The sequence below is a fragment of the Ambystoma mexicanum genome, chromosome 8, assembly GCF_040938575.1.
Source record: "Ambystoma mexicanum isolate Mex_15411 chromosome 8, UKY_AmexF1_1, whole genome shotgun sequence".
Lineage (NCBI taxonomy): Eukaryota > Metazoa > Chordata > Amphibia > Caudata > Ambystomatidae > Ambystoma > Ambystoma mexicanum.
In genome coordinates, this window is record NC_090929.1 from 890775150 (window position 1) to 890789798 (window position 14649).

The window sequence follows — 14649 nt, forward strand, 5'->3', positions numbered from 1 at the left end:
GCACCGGTTCAGTATACTAAATCAGTTCGACCACGTTGAAAAACATGATTAAATATCCGACATTGTGAAGCTTATCATAAATCTGGCATGGAAAAACTGTTTGACCTTGTATTTTACATGGTGTGTCATTTGAATATGCCATCCGTGTGCAGTAGATTATAGTCACACATTGCCCCAGTGAGCTGTGTAGGTCTGAGGTTGTGCGCAGGCGTGGTGGACAAGTCTCGGTGTGAGACAGGATACTGGTGGCTGTGTATGTGCCATGCGCTATTTATGTGATGTGTTGGGCTCATGTATCAAAGATATCAATGTTAGATGTCCGTGTTATTAATAAAAAACAGTATACTGAACCGGTGCCCGATGGGCTGGCCCACTGGCGCACAACGTAGACGTTACTCCCCGGCGCATGCGCACTGACAAACACCTCGACTTATACCGAGGCTTGTCCACTATGCCTGCGCACAGATTTCGACTGACACAGTTCACTTGGCCAACTAATAGGTAAGCTCACGGCCGCACTTTTGCGTTCCGTTTCACAATAATTGTCCGATACTATCCCCTCGGTCCTCCTTTCACTCTCTTACCGGCACTCGACCTCCGGCCCATATCTAGAACCATTGCCACGGCACCCATTGTTGATAACTCTGCCGACGAAGTCACAGGGCCTCAAATACTGGCCGTACTTCATTTTCTTCATATACTAGCAGATATGAAACAACGTCGTACTGCAACATGCATACTTTATTTATTTAGTTTCCACCTTAACCACGTTATTTACTACTGTTGGGGTTGTGCCGTTTTAGTCTTTTTTCAGCCAACAGCACTCCCTCACTTAGCAGGAGCTTAACCTCTAAGCTCTTTTCCTAATAGTTTTTCCTCTCATTTATAGACTCGAGCGCCTGATTTATGCAGTTCCGCCCCAGCCGCATTTTAAGCAGCTGTCCCCACCTATGGACTACAGCCAGAGCGTTTATTCATTGCCTGGTAGGTCTTTGTTCCTTGCATTCCCTTTTTTCACCAATGTTAGACAAATTCACCATTTTAAACGATAGTTGTCCATCTCACTGCAGGATGACGCCATATTTTGACCACTGAGGCACACGTCCTGAAGACAGTTCGGTATCCATCTTGCAGCGCTGTCTCATGTCTACCAGCCCTGCGCTCCGCCAACCAATTACCGAACCAGAAACACACATCCAAGTGTCGACACTGTTTGATATATTGTGACCTTGAACAATATATATAAGAGATTGTTATCAACTTAAGACACTGTTTGATACATTGTGACCTTGAACAATATGTATAAGAGATTGTTATCAACTTAACAATGTTCACTGTATAATGGCGATACACTGAATGTTCTGCAACCACCTTTTACTAACCCACCACTGTGCAGAGTATACATGCACTTTTATATGTACTTATGTTGTGCCACGGCACATAAGAATTCCTTCAGACAAAACTTCCTCTTTTTTCTTTGAAAATAAATGCTGATCATTGTTTCATGCACATTGCGGTGATTTTTGTCTGTGGTTAACTACCAACACAGTGTTTTTCGTGCAAGGTCCTACCGACCACCCATCACGCTACTGGCTAGGGAAGCCTGTTGACTCTACCCCCTTATAATTGTGTATCTTCTCTACCCTCAAGAGTCAGGCCCCCTAAAAAAGAGGGTTCCTTTGCCCATTTTTTTTCTCCCTTTGGACAACCCTTGGTTGTTGGGCCTCATTTATTTGATATACATTAAATGGAGAATGTAAATATTGTCAGTTTCTCCGATGATCTATACAAAAAACATTTAGACACTCCGTCGCTACTAGGTGCAACCATACCACCGGCAGCACCGGTGAAAGATCCGGCACTCAATGATTTGGATATTCTCTTACAAAAGAAGAAGAAATTGATCCGCACAGAATCACATGGGCTACTCATGCTAGAGTACCTAAAAGCTGGGGTCATCCCGGAAGGTTTACAAGTAAAAAATATACCCCGGGTTTTCCTTGACAACCCCCGTTTCTTAAACAAATTCAGTGGTGTTGGCAATAAATGTTCCCGCGACTGGGTCATTTTGGTGATTGAAACAGCTGAGGAGGAAACCAAAAAACAAGACGAAGAACTGAGAACCCTGGAAGATAAAATCAAAACTGAATCCATTATACCAGAGATAAAAACACATCTGGACAAGATTGAAGAAGAAATAAAAACTTTCAAAAAATTCACCATTGATAAAAAATTGTGGAAATTACAGAATGATATAAAAAACTACAAAGAGGAAAAAACATATCCTTATTTGGTCCCAGGATACTACAATCAGTTGAACTCACAAGCCAACGCCAACAGACAAAACCCACGAAGACAACAAAAGAATAGATTCGTCACATTCTCCAACAGCTCGCATAGCAGCGATTCAGATTCAACTGGCGCTGGACAAAGCAACACCCCACAGGCCTCAAGTTTTCAAGGGCGAGGACAACGAGGGAGAACCCGTTACCAAGGCCAACACCCAATGCGCACTCGCAATTGGGTGCCACGACCGCAACAAACATGGTAATCCCCATTTTCAATTTGAGTGATCATGTATTATCATCTAATGAAATTGAAGTCCTGAGTAAAGGCCTAAATTTTATACCCAGCACCAGTGCAGACAAATTCAATACAGAAGCTGAACTACGCAAATTCTTCCGTACCATTCGGTTACGTTACTACTTTAGAGACAGCCCGGAGAAAGAACCGCCAAAATCTACAGGCCTAAAACCACCGTCAACGTTTACGCCACTCTCCTCGATGGTCTGTCCTGAGATCTTATCCTTTGAAAACCGCATACTTTCAGAGATGCATCATCTATTTGACAAACCAATCTATTCTAAAAATAACCTTTCAGCACAACAGAGGCTGGCCCTCAAATCTCTAGAAAACAACAAACTTTTTTTGATCAAACCAGCGGACAAGGGCGGGGGCATCGTCCTTTGGAACAACACTCTCTACGAAACCGAGGTCACGAGACAACTGTCCAACACCAAGTTCTATCGACCAATACCCATGAACCCTACATCTCGGATTCTATCAGAAGTAACTAGCCTGATGTGCCACGCACTTGCAGAAGGTTGGATTGACGATGACGAAAAAATGTTCTTAATTAATAACCATCCCATCATCCCGGCTTTCTATTTACTTCCGAAAATCCATAAAAACACATCAAATCCACCAGGTAGGCCCATTGTGGCTGGTATAGGATCAGTTTTGGAACCCTTGTCTATCTACATAGACCATTTTTTGAGACCATTCATCTGCAAAATGCCCTCATATGTTCAAGATACCACATCAATGATTAGGAAACTAGACACCCTACAAGCGGTCAAGACGACCTACTGGTGACACTTGACGTTGAATCTTTGTATACCAGTATCCCACAAAAAGAGTGCATACTAGTGCTCAAAACCTATCTAGACGCCAGAACATCTATGGACCCCCCGACTGCTTTTCTCCTTGAATGCATTCGTTTAGCCTTAATGGAAAACTACTTCATTTTCAAACAAACTTTCTATCAACAGTGCCATGGGACCAGCATGGGTGCCACTTTTGCCCCGGATGTAGCAAATTTGTTCATGGACAATTTTGAAAAGATCTCTATCTACGCTGAACACAACATCTTCAAAAATTCAATTGGCTGCTGGTTACGATATATCGACGACGTTTTTATGATCTGGAAAGGCACAGAAGAGGACCTACACTCATTTCTGAAATGGTTAAACTCCCAAAACGTTTGTATCCAATTCACCATTGACTACAATAAAAACCAGATTCCTTTTCTAGATTTAGAAATATCTAAGAATCAAGATAACTCCTTGAATACCACATTATATCGAAAACCAACCTCCAAAAATACTTTGCTAGAGTATTCAAGCTCCCACCCCTTGGGCCTCAAAACGAACCTGCCCTTTGGTCAATTTCTACGTATCAGACGGAATTGCTCCACATTGAGTGAATATGATCTGAAAAGCAAAGAACTAGCAACTAGGCTCAAAGAACGTGGATATCCTAGCCACATTATCCGTCAGGCAAGAAGAAGAGTCAAACATACCAACCGAGAGATCTGCCTCACTCCAACTGTCAGAAATCAATCAAAAGAAAAAATGACCTGCGTTACCACTTTTACCCCCATGAGTAATTCTATACGTAAAGTGATTCTAAAACACTGGGATAAGCTACACACAGATTGCTTCAAACCGGAAAAACCACGTTTTGCGTTCAAACGCAATCGGAATCTAAAGGACATCCTTGTACACACATATACTGAGGTTGATACCACCAACAACACCCAAACCACACTATGGCAGCTACCCCCGGTACAAGGCCATTTCAAATGCGGAAACTGTTCTGTCTGCAGCCTAACAGCGAATATCAAGACCATTGACCTTAAAGGCAATCCGTGGACACTCAATTCCTTCACCAATTGTAAAACCAAATGGTGTGTTTACATTATAAAGTGCCCGTGTAACCTGATATACATAGGCAAATCAAAAAGAGAAATCAGACTACGCATTTGTGAACATCGATCGTGCATACGAAATCAGGTCGATGACAAACCTCTGGTGGCACATTATAAGAAAATGAAACACACTCACAATGACTTATTTTGGGCAATACTACAAACAGTCCGCAATCCCTTCTGCGGAGGCGATAGAGATCTCGCCCTCCGCAAACTCGAACAAAAGTGGATTTACCGGTTGGACTCTGTCAAACATGGCCTCAATATCTCGATTGAATGGAATCTCTTCTTTAACAAATAGGCCATTGTTTCGCTACACCTGAGACTACACTACTATAGCTCATTTGTGCTCATCCTCAAACCATTCCTTTGGCTGACCATTGCCATGACACACCCCGGGATCTGTTTTCCCGCTTTCACTTTGATTTTTTTGTTAAACATCTCTCAATGTGTCCAAAATACCTCTCCAATGACATACATTGATTAAAACAAAGTGTAATAACCTTTTCTTGTTGCCACATGCAAAACAATGTAGTACAATATCATAAAACATCGTATATTTGAATATTGTCTTAATCGTTCTGTGAATATGTTATTACGATTGCGTGTTTGTTTTTTATTAATAACACGGACATCTAACATTGATATCTTTGATACATGAGCCCAACACATCACATAAATAGCGCATGGCACATACACAGCCACCAGTATCCTGTCTCACACCGAGACTTGTCCACCACGCCTGCGCACAACCTCAGACCTACACAGCTCACTGGGGCAATGTGTGACTATAATCTACTGCACACGGATGGCATATTCAAATAACACACCATGTAAATTACAAGGTCAAACAGTTTTTCCATGCCAGATTTATGATAAGCTTCACAATGTCGGATATTTAATCATGTTTTTCAACGTGGTCGAACTGATTTAGTATACTGAACCGGTGCCCGATGGGCTGGCCCACTGGCGCACAACGTAGACATTACTCCCCGGCGCAATGCGCACTGACAAACACCTCGACTTATACCGAGGCTTGTCCACTACGCCTGCGCACAGATTTCGACTGACACAGTTCACTTGGCCAACTAATAGGTAAACTCACGGCCGCACTTTTGCGTTCCGTTTCACAATAATTGTCCGATACTATCCCCTCGGTCCTCCTTTCACTCTCTTACCGGCACTCGACCTCCGGCCCATATCTAGAACCATTGCCACGGCACCCATTGTTGATAACTCTGCCGACGAAGTCACAGGGCCTCAAATACTGGCCGTACTTCATTTTCTTCATATACTAGCAGATATGAAACAACGTCGTACTGCAACATGCATACTTTATTTATTTAGTTTCCACCTTAACCACGTTATTTACTACTGTTGGGGTTGTGCCGTTTTAGTCTTTTTTCAGCCAACAGCACTCCCTCACTTAGCAGGAGCTTAACCTCTAAGCTCTTTTCCTAATAGTTTTTCCTCTCATTTATAGACTCGAGCGCCTGATTTATGCAGTTCCGCCCCAGCCGCATCTTAAGCAGCTGTCCCCACCTATGGACTACAGCCAGAGCGTTTATTCATTGCCTGGTAGGTCTTTGTTCCTTGCATTCCCTTTTTTCACCAATGTTAGACAAATTCACCATTTTAAACGTTAGTTGTCCATCTCACTGCAGGATGACGCCATATTTCGACCACTGAGGCACACGTCCTGAAGACAGTTCGGTATCCATCTTGCAGCGCTGTCTCATGTCTACCAGCCCTGCGCTCCGCCAACCAATTACCGAACCAGAAACACACATCCAAGTGTCGACACTGTTTGATATATTGTGACCTTGAACAATATATATAAGAGATTGTTATCAACTTAAGACACTGTTTGATACATTGTGACCTTGAACAATATGTATAAGAGATTGTTATCAACTTAACAATGTTCACTGTATAATGGCGATACACTGAATGTTCTGCAACCACCTTTTACTAACCCACCACTGTGCAGAGTATACATGCACTTTTATATGTACTTATGTTGTGCCACGGCACATAAGAATTCCTTCAGACAAAACTTCCTCTTTTTTCTTTGAAAATAAATGCTGATCATTGTTTCATGCACATTGCGGTGATTTTTGTCTGTGGTTAACTACCAACACAGTGTTTTTCTTGCAAGGTCCTACCGACCACCCATCACGCTACTGGCTAGGGAAGCCTGTTGACTCTACCCCCTTATAATTGTGTTTTCAAGAGTTTCCTTCATTCCAAGGCATGTTAAGTATCGTCTGTTGCACATAATCGTCCGTTCCTCATACTCGACCGCTTCACACATTCGTCCAGTCCGCACCCTACGTTTGGTTCGCACCCTCGTCCAGACCGCACCCTCGTCCAGACCGCACACTTCGTCAGGTCTAGACACTTGTCGAGACTATATGCTCGTGTAGTTTATCCACTCGTCCAGTCTACATACTGGTCGAGGTAGGACACTCGTTCAGTCCATAATCAGTCATGCGCTCCTCACACTCATGCGTTCCCCACACTCATCCGCTCTCGAAATCATCCGCTCTCAAAGTCATCCGCTCACCACTCTCGTCCGCTCTCCACTCTCGTCCGCTCTCCACTCTCAAACCGCTCTCCGCACACTCACCCGATCTCCACTCTCACCCGATCTCCACGCTCTGCCGATCTCCGCTCTCACCCGATCTCCGCTCTCACCCGATCTCCATACTTATCTGCTCTCCATAGTCCTCCGCTCTCCACAGTCCTACGCTCTCTAGAGTTCTCCGCTCTCCACAGTCCTCCGCTCTCCACAGTCCTCCGCTCTCCACAGTCCTCCGCTCTCCACAGTCCTCCGCTCTTTTCGGTTCCTCATACTAAGCCGCTCTATACACTCAACCGTTTTCCGCACTCAACCGTACTCCGCGCTCAACCGCGCTCATCCGCTCCCCACAACTCGTCCGCTCACACACACTCATGCGCTCTCCACACTCATGCACTCTCTGCACTCCCCACACTCATCCGCTCTCCACACTCATCCGCTCCCCACACTCATCCGCTCCCCACGCTCATCCGCTCCCCACGCTCATCCACTCCCCACGCTCATCCGCTCTCCACGCTCATCGCTCTCCACGCTCATCCTCACTTCACACTCACCCGCTCAACCACACTCACCCGCTCAACCACACTCACCCGCTCAACCACACTCACCCGCTCACCACACTCACCACACTCACCCACTCACCACACTCACCACACTCACCACACTCGCCCGCTCTCTACACTCACCCGCTTTCCACACTCATCCGTACTACGCTCTCGCTCTCATCTGCACTACGCTCTTGCTCTCATCTGCACTACGCTCTCGCTCTCATCAGCTCTCATCCGTTCTCATCCGCTCTCATCCGCTCTCCTCCGCTCTCCACTCTCCTCCGCTCTCCACTCTCATCCGCTCTCCACTCTCATCCGCTCTCCACTCTCATCCGCTCTCCACACTCATCCGCTCTCCACACTCATCCGCTCTCTACACTCATCCGCTCTCCACACTCATCCGCTCTCCACACTCATCCGCTCTCCACACTCATCCGCTCTCCACATACACCCGCTCTCCATACTCATCCGCTCCCACACTCAACCGCTTTCCACACTCAACCGCTTTCCACACTCAACCGCTTTCCACACTCAACCGCTTTCCACACTCAACCGCTTTCCACAACTCATCTGCTCTCCAGTCACATCCTCATGCTTCCGTTTAGTGTAATTGTCTGTTCTGTACGCTTCATCCATTCTAACTGTTTCATTTATGTCATTCACTGTATTGCCTTCTCATTCATTATGTCGTTTTGATCGGTTCAGATTTCCTGAGTTTCTCAATGATTTATTCGTATTTTCTGTTTCATTGTTTTGATCTACTTTACTCGTTTAAGCCTGCTTGTCTTTCTAGTTTACATTCGAGTTTATTTAGCTGTCATTCTCGCTTCAGGTAGTTTGATGGGTTGGTATTATTGTGATGATGCTGGATTGGTTTTATGGGAAGAGCCAGGTTTTCAGTAGATTGCGGAAGGACGTTAAGTCTTCAGTTAAGCGGATGTGGGGTGGGAGTGAGTTCCACAGGGTTGGAGCCAGGGCAGAGAATGATGATCCGCCTAGCCTGACTGAGTTTGTCTTGGGAATTACTAGGAGGCCGGCTGAGCTTGATCTTAGGGTGCGAGTGGGATGATAAGGTATTAGTTTGTCTTGAAGATATTGCGGTCCAGTTTTATGCAGTGCTCGATGCGAGAGTCATAAGGTTTTGAAAGCTACCCTACGGGCTACAGGAAGCCAGTGCAGTGTTTTAAGGGCTGGGGATATGTGGTCTCTTGGACTGAGCGCAAGTAGTAATTTGGCCGCTGCGTTTTGTGCTCTTTGGAGTTTATTCAGTTGGTAGGTATGGATTCCGAGGTAAAGGGGGTTTCCGTAGTCCAGTCTGGATATAACGATTGATTGGACAGCGGAGACTCTGTTGGGAAATGAGAGGTATGGAAAGACGCGCCTTAGGTTTTTAAGGTGATGGTGGCAGTACTTTGAGACATTGTTGACTTGGCGCGAGAGTGTTAGGTCGGAGTCTAGGGTGCATCCAAGATTTTTTACTGTTTTGGAGGGTGTAGGTGAGTTGCCCATGGCGGGTGGCCAGGGTAGTGGGTGCGGAAGAAGGTCGGAGTTGCCGCAAACCATGATTTCTGTTTTGGAGGGGTTTAACAAGAGGTGACTTTGGGTCATCCAGCGCTCTATGTTTACGAGGCAGGATGCCAGGTCGGGTTGGGAGTTGGGTTTCGAGTTCAGGAATTTTAGAATTAGTTGCGTGTCGTCGGCGTAGTTGTAACATAGGATGTTGTGTGAACGAATTATTGGTGGGAGGGTGATCAGGTAGAGATTGAATAGGAGGGCGGATAGACATGCTCCTTGAGGGACTCCCGTGTTGACTGGTCGGGCTTGGGAGGTAAAGCTGGAGAGTGCCGTTATTTGGTGCCTGTCTTTGAGGAATGAAGCTATCCATTTAAGAGCGGTTCCACAAATTCCTAGCGAGTGGAGGCGGTCTAGGAGTATCGAGTGATTGATCGTGTCAAAGGCAGCGGATAGGTCAAGAAGGATTAGAGCGGCACATCCCGCGGAGTCTGCTGTCATTTTAAGGTCGTCCCAGATCGAGGTTAAGGTGGTTTCAGTTCCGTGACGTGTTCTGAAACCCGATTGGGCGGGGTCAAGGAGATTGTTGGCTTCAACAAAGGCGTTTAGTTGGGAGTAGGCGGTTCGGTCAATGAGTTTGGCGAGGAATCTGGTGTTTGAGATTGGGCGGTAGTTTTTGGGCTCGAGAGGGTCGAGCGAGGGTTTTTTAATTAGAGGTTTGACGTGTACCATTTTGAATGCTTCGGGAAAAATACCGGAGGAAAGGGAGGCATTTATGATAGATCTTGCGTGTTCTCCTGCGCAGGTGGAGGCAAAGATTTCTTTAAGGGTTGTGGCTGGGCAGGGGTCCAGAGGGGATCCAGATGGTTTGAGGGCAGATAGAAGTTTGAGAAATTGTTCTGGTGATATTGGACTAAAGGATTCGAATGTTGGTTGAGTTGAGGTTGTAGTTGACTGGCTGGCCGGTACGGGTGGAGGATTGTCAATTGGTTGTAAGAGAGCCAGTTTGGAGTTTAGAGTTTTTGTCCTTTCAATAGCTGTGGTGTAAAAGTGGAGGGAGAGTGAGTCACACAGTGATTGTGACGGGGTCGGGACGGTTGTATTACAAGTTGGATTGGTGAATTCGGAGATGATTTTGTGGAGTTCTTTGCTTGGGTTTTTGCAGTTTAGGATTCGGGTGTTGTAGTGGGCTTTTTTAGCTTTCCGGATTTCAGCCTTGTACCGGTACAAGTGACGGGCCAAGGTGGTCCTGCTTTCGTGGGTTTTCTCATTTTGCCAATTGCGTTCTAGGTATTTGTAGTGTCGTTTACTGGTCTTCAGCTCAGGAGTGAACCATCTGGGGAACGGGCCACGGCGGGTTGATGGTTTGCATGTAGGGGTGAGTCGCATCAGAGATGCGTTGAGCCATGAGTCAAAGGCTTCAGGTGTTAGTTGGTTTTTAGGGTGGCAGGTGGGTGGTGAGGACTGGAGGAGTGCCTCGGCTAGGTCAGGGGTGATTATTAGTTTTTTCCAGCATTTGCGTAGGATCGGAGGTTCAGATGCGGATACGGGAAGGGGGCCGGGTGCGGGGATGGCAAACGAGAGAATGAAGTGATCGGACCAGATGATAGGAGTTGGGGGCTTTAACTGAATCTGGGTGTCGGAGCTAAAGATGGCATCGAGAGTGTGTCCTTTAAAATGAGTCGGTCCATTTATGTGGGGTTGGAGATTAATTGCATCTAGACCGTCGATTAGGGCGTGTGTCATAGGATTGGTGGGGATGTCGAGCCATATGTTAAAGTCTCCGAGAAGGATGAGGTTGGGATGGTTTATTTGGAGGGTGGCAATAGAGTCGCAAAGGTTGTTTGCGAAATGTCTATCGTAGCCAGGGGGCCTGTAGATTAATAGGAAGGTGAGTGAGAGCGACGGGGAGAGGGATAGTTTAACGAGGAGAGATTTGCAGGATGGAATGGAGGGTTGGTTGTCCATGATTGAGGCGTGGAAGAGAGATTTAAAGACAAATGCTACCCCCCCCCTCCTCTGGACGGACGGTTCAGTGGGATGAGGCAGTAGTCGGGCGGAAAGGCTTCATTTGCGATTGGGCTGAAGTCATCAGAGAACCAGGTTTCAGTGATGAAAACTAGGTCAGGTTTGACAGAGGTGAGGAGGTCAAAGATGCAATGTCTGTTTTTTGCTACAGAGCGGGCGTTAAATAGGATACAGTTCACATCGGCAGGGAAGGTTGGTTTTGGTGCTGGAGCGGGATGGGGCGGAGGGGGAGAGAGTAGCGGGAGAGGGGTAGGGTTGGTGGTGCTAGGGAAGAGTGGGCGAGCCGAGAGTTTTGCAGGCTTTGTGCGGGGTTTGGTGGATGTGTGTGATGGGATGATCGGGATTGGGGTGGGGGATTTGAGGATGGGGAGGGCGGTTGGGAGTTTCGGTTGTGGTGAAATCGAGGGCGAGGGGTTTCAGGAAGGGCGAGGCCACGGGGGAAGGGGGATTGTGGGAGAGAGGTGGTGGGTCGAGACAAGGGGGGCGAGGAGAGCAGAGAGGTAGAGGGGGACCAGGAACGCTTCCTCTTTAGTTTCTTTGCTGCGATTGGCGTGAGAGAGAGGGTAGGAGGGTCAGAGGGGGAGAGAGAGGCGGCTTCGGTTCTCGCTAGGGCTAGGCGCGCAGTTTTTAGGGAGGGGAAAGGGTGCAGTCGGATGGGGAAGGTGGCAGGTGTATGATGGCGAGGCGGGGGGTGGATGGTCGCAGGGTGGGGTGTGGTAGTGGGGAGAGCGGGCATGGGCAGTGCTGGGTCGGCGGGGGGGTTCAGGAGATGAGTGGTCTTGGAGTGGGTGGCACGCCATCGTGCCCCCCTGGCTTGGTGTTTGGAGAGGGTGCTGGCAGGGATTGTGGAGGAGGGTGGGTTGTCTTGGGAGCGGGGGGGGCGAGGGAGGGCAGATCGGAGAGTGGAGGAGGTTCATGGGAGTCGTTTCTGACGGGCATTGGTGGAGTTGGTGCGCTCATTATTGGTGTGCAATTGGGTTCACTTCTAAATGCAGGTGGGAGACGATTCTAAGTTCGACTTTCACAGAGAGGCTCTTGGGCGTGACTTCTAAATGTGATTGGGTGCACTTCTAACTGTAGGTGGGAGCAATTCTAATTCAACTTTCTAAGGGAGGGTATAGGGTACAGATCTAGATGCGGGAATAGTTCTAAATTCAACTTTCACAGAGAGGCTATTGGGCGCAGCTTCTAAATGGAATTGGGTACACTTCTAAATGCCGTTGGGTACGTTTCTAAATGCAAGTTGGACCAATTCTAGATTCAGCTTCCTCAGAGAGGCTGCTGGGTACACTTCAAATGTGAGTGGGAACAATTCTCAATCGATTTTCTCAGAGAGGCTATTAGGCGCAACTACTAAATGCAATGGTGTACACTTCGAAATGCAATTGGGTACACTTCTAAATGCAAGTGGGAGCAATTCTAATGGAGGAGGGAGCAGTTCTAAATTCAACTTTCTCAGAGAGGTTGTTGGGTACACTTCTAGAATGTGAGTGGGAACAATTCTAAATCCACTTTCTCGGAGGGGCTGCTGGGTACACTTCAAATGTGAGTGAGAACAATTCTCAATCAACTTTCTCAGAGAGGCTATCCGGCGCAACTACTAAATGCAATTGCGTGCACTTCTAAATGCAATTGGGTGCACTTCTTAATGCAGGTGGGAGCAGTTCTAAATTCAACTTTCTCAGAGAGGTTATTGGGTACACTTCAAATGTGAGTGGGAACAATTCTCATTTAACTTTCTCAGAGAGGCTATTTGGTGCAGCTTCTAAATGGAATTGGGTACACTTCTAAAATGCTGTTGGGTATACTTCTAAATGCAGGTAGGAACACTTCTAAATTCAACTTTCACAGAGAGGCTATTGGGCGCAGCTTCTAACTGGAATTGGGTACACTTCTAAATGCCGTTGGGTACATTTCTAAATGCAAGTTGGACCAATTCTAGATTTAGCTTTCACAGAGAGGCTGCTGGGTACACTTCAAATGTGAGTGGGAACAATTCTCAATCAACTTTCTCAGAGAGGCTATCAGGCGCAACTACTACATGCAATTGTGTACACTTCTAAATGCAATTGGGTACACTTCTAAATGCAGGTGGGAGCAGTTCTAATGGAGGAGGGAGCAGTTCTAAATTCAACTTTCTCAGAGAGGTTGTTGGGTACACTTCTAGAATGTGAGTGGGAACAATTCTAAATCATCTTTCTCAGAGAGGCTATCAGGTGCAATTACTACATGCAATTGCGTACACTTCTAAATGCTGTTGGGTACACTTCTATATGCAATTGGGAACACTTCTCAATTCAGCTTTCTCAGGGAGGTTATTGGGTACACTTCAAATGTGAGTGGGAACAATTCTCATTCAACTTTCTCAGAGAGGCTATTTGGCGCAACTTTGAATGCAATTGGGTGCACTTCTAAATGCAGGTGGGAACAATTCTAGAATCAACTTTCTCGGAGAGGGTGCTGGGTACACTTCAAATGTGGGTGGGAGCAATTCTCGTTCAACTTTCTCAGAGAGGCTATCCGGCGCGACTACTAAATGCAATTGGGTACACTTCTAAATGCAATTGGGAATATTTCTATATGCAATCCCCACCCAACTGCATTACTCTTGTCAGAATGTTAGTTTTGTCCAAAGTAGACTATTGTAATGCCCTATACTTAGGCATTAGCCACAAAAATATTCACAAACTACAAGTAACTCAAAATAATGCCATAAGGGCAGCCCTCAACATCCCTAAGAAGTCGCACATTTCTGAGACTAGACGTATTCTGTATTGGCTCCCAATAGAGCACAGAATATCCCTCAAAGCCCTTGCCCTTACCCACAAAGCTAGGGCCATTCTTGCACCTTCCTACATCTCTAACCAATTTACCCCACACACATCTACAAGACCACTTAGAACTGCCCAAGTAAACACTATGTCCATACCGAGATTCAAATTCCATAACTCGGGAGGAGTTCGCTTCCCTGTACAAGCCTCAAAGCTATGGAACACACTACCTGCTCCAATCAGGTCTGTAACCTCCTTCAACCTATTTAAACGCAACACCAAACGCTGGCTTCATGACTTGGACACTTCGACAGCCTAAAGCCTTGATTTACTGCCTACCTATTGTACATATTGTAAATAATATCTCTATATGTCTCTCCCGAGGCCCAACACCTCAAATTGCAACATGTATGCTTGTACTTTAATACCAATGTATGTATTTATTTGTAACCGCAACTACTGTAACTGTTGCCTATTGCTTGTAACTGTACTCTTATGTAACCTGATCAAAAACGTATGCTCCCGTATGCCCCTGGGCCTGGTTGCGCTTTATAAATAAACCAAATATAAATACAAATCAATTAAGGGGAGCTCACAGGCCACTTTACTTGTCCAAGTCTGTGGTTCACAAACCCAGTGAGCACAGGAAGTTGGATGGCAGTGGTCCTAGTTCCCCCGAAGAAAAGAGGCAAGGCGGATACACCGAGACGCACAGCAAGT